Raw genomic sequence first — 7,229 nt, 5'->3', positions numbered from 1 at the left:
TATGCTTATTGATATTGTTGTGGTTTAATTTTATTATCATAAAGTTACAAGTGAACTGTTTATATTTATTTATTAAAACATTCATAATTCTTAACACTTTAATGTTGATTTTCATCAGTGAAGAAGTTTTGCAGATACTCTGTCTACTCAGGATAGATCATAGGTTGGTGCAGTAATATACTTCATATTTGATGATGTGCTTGCAGTTTTTAATCAGGAAAAAGCTGTGGTAGTGGGGAATGCCAAATGTCAGATAGTCACAGACTTTGGATTTCCCAGAAGTGTCCCAAAGTATGGCTTAATGTTGCAGCAATTGATTGTGGTGTTCTTGGGAACTGGATGATTTCTGGAATTTTCTTTTTTGGTGAATGCAGGTGTTTTCCTTTGACAATAATAGAATAGTCGCTTTGTGAGTTTCATACCAAATATTATATCCTTCATCAGGCAGCACTTGGGATTTCTCCTGGATCTATTCATATGTACGGCTCAAAAATGCTAGTCCTAGCATCATAAACGTGGCAAGCGTTTGTCCAAAGAAGGAAATCATATGAAGTTACTGATTTTTATTGTTTGGACCTTTCAGAAAAGGTAGAGAGTTCTAATAATCTTAGCAATTCTATGTCATGTTTACATTAAGAGAATATCTATGCCCATATTTAGATTACCTGACACTTCTGTTTTTAAAGATTTTGTTGTCCTTGTTACTAGCCTGGTCCCTGAAGGATCAAGACTTAGGTAACTACTTGGCACATGCATGTTAGTCTTTCTGTTTCTCTCCTCTCTCCCCCACCTCACCAGCAAATTTTGCAAACCTGTAGATGATTTAAGCAAACTTGACAAGTGGCTAAGATCTAAAGAGGAAAACAAAATGTTCCAGTGAGTTCTCTGAAAATATGCCCTGCTGGGTAAGGAGAGAAGCGCCAGAGAGGAGAGCAGCTCAGTGAGAGCAAGGCATTGAGGAGCTCACGTGCTGCTGAGCACAGGAGAAGCCACATGGCAGTGAGTATCGACACATGCCTTAACCATGGGAAAAGCTTCAACCACAGCCCTCAGGCCATCACAAGACACAAACTCTAAGGAAGCCAAGCTTCCTTGGTCTTAGTGCTCATGCTACTGCTCTTTTTAATGGCATTTGGTTTTGCTCCATGAGATTTCCTCCAAGTTCATCTGGGATTAATGCTTTTGAAATCATTCCCTTCTTGAGCTCCTGTCTGAGGCCCACAAGTGACTGATTGCGTAGGTCTTGGGGGCTTGGCTGCTATGAAGAGCACTGTGAAACCATCTGCAGCTTAAACCATTTGTCACTCCATCATCTTTCCTCATGTTATCTTTTGTATTCAGTGAAAATTGCTGTGGTCTTTGCTGTGGGGTCGCAGGTTTTGTTTGTTTTTTTTGAAATGTTTAGTGCTTTAAGCTTCCTATAAAGTCACTTTGGGATCAGTTACATTACAATTTGTGATATTTTGTGTCATTTATGACAAACTTTCCCTGGCAGCCAGTGAGGTTTTATTGTTTTTCAATATCAAAGAGTTCCCAAATGTGCAAAATTAGTATCTGCTGGTCATCTTTCACATACTTGGAACAACAAATTTCTACTGTTTTCTTATTTTTAGACATTTACTGCCTTTGCTGAACAAAGTGCTTTGCTGAAAGTCATTTTGCCACAGGATGGACATTCTTACATGCTCTTGCTAAAGTTGTTATTTTAGTTTAAAGCTCCTTTTATCCATTCATACATGTGATGGTTATAGGCATGTATTTTTTTTGGAGTTTCTAAGATATTTTCTTCTCTTGTGTCTGTAGCTCTTCAAATAAGCTATACTGCAGTTTTCCCTGGGAGGAATGGGTTGCTTCATTGTATGCTGAGAGTACAGAACTGTGTTATAAAATTTAGGATTATTTTCAAGTCAATCTGGTAGTTGAATTTCCTTCAGACATATACCAAGTCTGTTTCTAAGTTTTTCATCTGCTTTTTGGCTCAGGAAGGTGCTTTGCAGACTAGACACTCTCCCTTGGTGGATGGAAGTGGAACAGATTAATCATGGGAGAATGTGAAAAGTCTAAAGAAAATTCCCTTTGACCATTGTTTCTTCCTTCACCCCATTTCTTCCTTTGCCTCAAAATTATCTTTATCTTGACAGCCAGGTGAAGATCCAGTGGTGTGCACTGTAAGGCAAGTGGAGTGACTGGCTGGGTTTTGTACTGGGATACACTGGTCCGGTTGGCTGGGTAGCAAAACTCTCCTCCTTATCCTCTTTATCCCATCCCTGTCCCTTGTACAAGGGCAAATCAAGCTGAGCTGGAAGAGTGCAGTATGTGTGATGCCATGGCTGTGCAAATACCATGGGTAGGGCTGTGTTTCTTCCATAGAGCTAGTGGAGGTATATGCATGCCTTGTATGGGAGAAAGGTGAGGAGAGAAAGACCCAGCTATTCCAGGAAAGAAACTGCCCAGTCAAAACAGTCTGAAAAACTCTGAGACTAGGTTATACTAGGCCATTTTGACAGCATCTGCTGACTCAAACTTTTCATGCTTAGGTAAGTGAAATCACTGGCCTAAAAATAGCATCACGGCATGGTATGAATACTTTGTCCTTTCTTCTTTGAAGGTATTGAATTAGTTCACTTGAGCAGCTCTGAAGTTGTGGGGAAGGATAACATCCTATGAGCAGGTCGCCCCGTGAGGAGCAGTAATCCCTGGAGGCTAAGTGAGCCTGATAGAGCCGCTGGGATCAGCTCCCCCACATCTCTGAAGATGCTGATAACACAGTTCTGATAAGCATCATCTTTGGAGAAAACCATCCAAGTTTCACCAAGCTGTATCTTCTTTTTCTCTTTGTTGGTTTGTCCTTGTGGAGTAAGATGGGGTGACTATCTTGAGCAAACTAGCCTTACCTTTGCTGTCCTTTAGTTCCTGTTCTCACTTCTGGCTGCAACTTTGACATATATCCTACCTTCTCTCTATAGTTACATTCATACTAGTAAATTATGTGAACCTGAGACTATTTGCAAGTACTGAGGCATCAAATGGCCAACATTCATACTATTTTTAACTATTTGTGTGAGCTAATTTATAAGCTGTCCTATAAACTTTTTCCAGCTTGCTGTATGGGGTGGCCATGTACAGATGACCCACTAGGAATGGTCCTTGGCCCATGCTAACTCCCAAACCATATGCAAGAATTATTTGCTATTGGCTCAAGCAAAAACTGTGTCAGGGCTATTCTAGCAATTCTGGAGTACAGATGACTGTATTCCAATACCCAGGAACACTCCCTGGAGCTTTAGTTTAGTTTAATTTAGCACAGAGAGAACCTCTGTCTTTGCAGTCTCTTCTTGACTTGTTTTTCTGCAAGCTTTGGTCTGGGATAGAGGGTTTTCTTATTTTCCTTTCTTACGGGTTGTTTCTTGATCTGTTAGGTCTTTCTTTTTCCTGACACCAGTTGCATTTTTTGTCTTGCTATACCTTTGTAGCTAAGCCTGGAATCTGCATCATAATGGCATGAAGTTAATTCCTCATTAATTCCTGACCTGACTTGGAAGAAGAAAATCCTCTGGCCTATTGTATGCCCTATATCTTCCCAACTTGTACCACTGTAGGAGGCAAGCAAATCTTCCCTTCTGTCATTCAAATCAATGGTGCACTGTTCTCACACAGAAGTTGATAGGGAGGAGGAAAAGCTTTGGCAGCTCCAATCTTTCCTGGGAGCAACAGACCTCTGCTCTGCATTCCCAACAGCACCTTCTGAGGGGTGATAAAAGAGGTGACGTGGGAGTTAGTGTGCCTAGAGCCGTCACTAGGATGTGCAGCCAGCCAACCCCCCCTGCAGCTAGCCACCAAATGCTGGGAGAGAGGGAAGGAGTGGGAGTAGTTTTAGGAGAAAGAGAAGTCATTGTGAAAGGAGAAGACTGATGTGAAAAAGGCAGAATGGATGGAGAACAGAGGCTGTCATATTGGGTAAAGCTGAAGGGTCTGTGGAGTAGGGTTGATCTGATATTTACAGATTGTTTAGTTAATTAGTGAGGGTGGATATCTGGATACAGATGTGAAAGCTCTTGCAGCAGAATTAAAATAATGATACAGTGTATTTCAGAAAGTCAGCAATAGAAGCTAGGTCATAAATGCAAGGACATTGGCTTTGGACAGGAGAGATTAAAAGTAGATAGGTGCAAAACTACTGTATAATATATACTTTACTGAAGTGATTTTGAATGTAATCTTATGATTTTTGAAAATCTACCTCATGTTTTCTTAACTTCATGGCTGGCAATTTTAAGATTTAAATAGCTAGAATAAGACAGGGCAAATGCAACTGTATTTATATCTTTATCTTCTGTTTATGTAGAATCTTTCCTGGTCATTTATGCTTCCTGGTAGCCATCCACAATGTGACAAGAACTCACAACTTACACCTCCCAGTCCCCCACCTTGCTTTCTACCTCTCTTCCAACAGCAAAAACAACTGAATCAACATAGCTACCAACAATGTTGATGTTAAGCAGTATTGATTCATTCTCTGAGCACCTATTCATCTTGCTCATAGAGTAAGGCGAGGCAGGGTGTGAGGGGAGAAGTAATGATTTTTAATTAAAGACTAGACGTACAGAACAAAGAGTATTGGTTTGACATAAACAATCTTAATTCTGACATTGAGAAGATCAATGCTTGACTTTAACCAAGGGGTGTTTAGTAATCTGTGTGTTCCACTGCCATCTACTGCAGGGAGTATCTGTCCTTTTACCCGTTTTCCAATTTTACTCATTTTCTCACAGGGTATGCTTTCATTTACAATATGCAAAGGAAAAAAGGTAGATTTTAAAATAAGAAAGCTGTTATGATTCCGTTTTCAGATTCTCAAAACTATTCAGACATTCACATTTGCAAGTTTTTAAGTCCTAGGTAGGATTCTTATTTTTCTGCATTCTGTGTATGTCACAGATGCTAAGTGTGATATCTGGGCTTGAATTTGGCAGTGATATTACTTGTCTAGACCTGTATCTGGAATCAGGGCCAATGGATTGGGAGGACTGGGCTTCAGACTTAACATTTATGCAGAATTTTTTGTAAGGAACTGTGAATTTTCACAGCAAATACATTTTACATTTATTTTGGGATGCTTATCATTTTGGATAGAAAGTAATGAGTAGTGGGGTGGAAACTTGTTCCCTAACAAGGTACTAGCCTTCAGGCTGACATTTTTTTCTGAAAAATGTCATGGGGCTTGAAACAGGATTATGTATCTTCTGTAGCCACTTGATCCGGGCCGTGCGCTCTCCACGTTCTGCACCGTGGCAGACAGAGCTTTTTGAAGAGCAGGCAGCTATACCACAGCATATTAGCTTATTTGCTGAGTGGAAGAAACAGCATGTGCAAGGCTTCTGCCAAACTTGGATCTGGAAATGGAGAGTTCACACTAAAATTTATTAATGAACCAACAAACCCAGGTCTCTCCCCAAACAGCTTAAAGGCTATTTAGATGCACAAGGGAAGGGAGGGAAGGAAGACAGTTTTTAAGTTAATTTTATTGTGGGATGGTGGGAAGAAGATTATTCCTGGTTTACCACTTTTCAGTTTACTAAAAAATGTTTTCTAGAGCGAGGAGGCTGTGAAAGGTTTCTTATATAAAGATATATCTGTTACTTATGCAAAGCCTGAATTCTAAGTATAGGAAAAATCTAAGCTTGTGAAATGTAGGGTTAGACATTTGATATTATAAGAAGCTGTCTAGTCTCTTAATAGTTGAATCTCGACGTTTATTTTCAGAGAGGTATTTGTTCAAATAATTCTGCGTTTTCAAACAGATGATCTGTAAAGGATTATTTTGTTATGGAATTAAGCACAGAGAATTTTTAGTTAAATTCCATGGGACTGGTTTTCCTACTGACTCTTGTTTTTGTCAGGTAAATTAGCACATATAAGAAGTAATCATTTCCAATTCACACTGCAGAAGATACTGCGTGTTTCTGACAGTGGTATCTGCCTTCACACAGTGACTACAGATTGGAAAGACTTTACTAATAGACAAACTATGACTTGTTGGAGAAACCAGACCCAAACTGCCCCGTGCTCTGACGTGACAGAGAAACCTGCACACTGAGTGTGTTTTGATGCTGCAACTTCACTGTATCTGATTTTTTTTTTTCTTTTTAATTGCGTTTGTAGACCTGCGGAACAATAAAACCAGCATTCCCTCTAGTGGCCACTATTGGCATGTTTCGTGGGACATAAAACTTGCCGAGAACTCTAGAAATGGAGCCATTTTTATTCAAATTGTAGTAGCTAACCTTTTCTGGGGGAGTGGGAGGGTTGCTTATCTTCTCACACAGCTACATGAGTGTCCCCGGGAGTTGGAACCGTGTTGTGGGTTGCTCCTCTGGAGATATATATATACCATGGAAGGTTTGGGGGGGTTCTTTTTCTTTTCTTTTTTTTTAAGTTTTATGATATGCGTTGGTCATTTATTTAGATACCATATTACAAAACTGCAACAGAAGCTTTAATACAGGAGATGTTCATGTGATTAGGATGATGTTGGAAAAGGGATAAGGAAGGAATGATTTTCTTGAAAATATCCCAACAGTTGCAAAATCTTGAAACTATCTGCAACTGTCCATTTTTAGAAGACTAGTGATTATTTCTGAATTGTGCATGTATATGTTTTGTATTAGATCGTGCATAGTAATATATTTTATGATGAGGATTTGGCCTCAGATTGGGAGTCAGACTTACTGTGTAAATTTGAGCAAATCTAGTAATATCTTATTTCTCATTTCTTTGGCCTCAAAATAGACATGTTGTCAATCCAAACCAAGTTGTCTTCTGACAGTAAATGTGTGGGGACGTATGGGAGAAACTAGTGGACAGATAAATCTCTATTGGGGGGGGGGTGTCATTTTCCACCAACTGATGTTTTGGATCCAAACGACCAAACACGGTGTTTTTAATGCAATGGAAGCGAGGAAAGAAGCTGGGGTTGACGCTGCCTCCCTGCTGCTGCTGACTCATCCTCTGACCTTTAGCAACTTCCTTTAACCTCTTTGTGCTGTTTTCCTCATGCGGTGAAATGGCACTAGCGCCTGTTTCGTAACAGCGCCCTGCAGCCCGCGGTAGCGCCCTGAGTCGGGGCTCTCGGGGAAACGGTGCCGAAGCGCGGAGGGCGGCGAGGCCGAGCCCGGGCTCCGCGGCGGCGCCAGCTCGGCCCCGTCCCCATTCGGTTGTAATTCGGAGTG

Source organism: Apteryx rowi, unplaced genomic scaffold, assembly GCF_003343035.1.
Source record: "Apteryx rowi isolate R43461 unplaced genomic scaffold, aptRow1 scaffold_151, whole genome shotgun sequence".
NCBI lineage: Eukaryota > Metazoa > Chordata > Aves > Apterygiformes > Apterygidae > Apteryx > Apteryx rowi.
The sequence above is the reverse complement of the archived record's forward strand: the minus strand, read 5'-3'. Positions refer to the sequence as shown.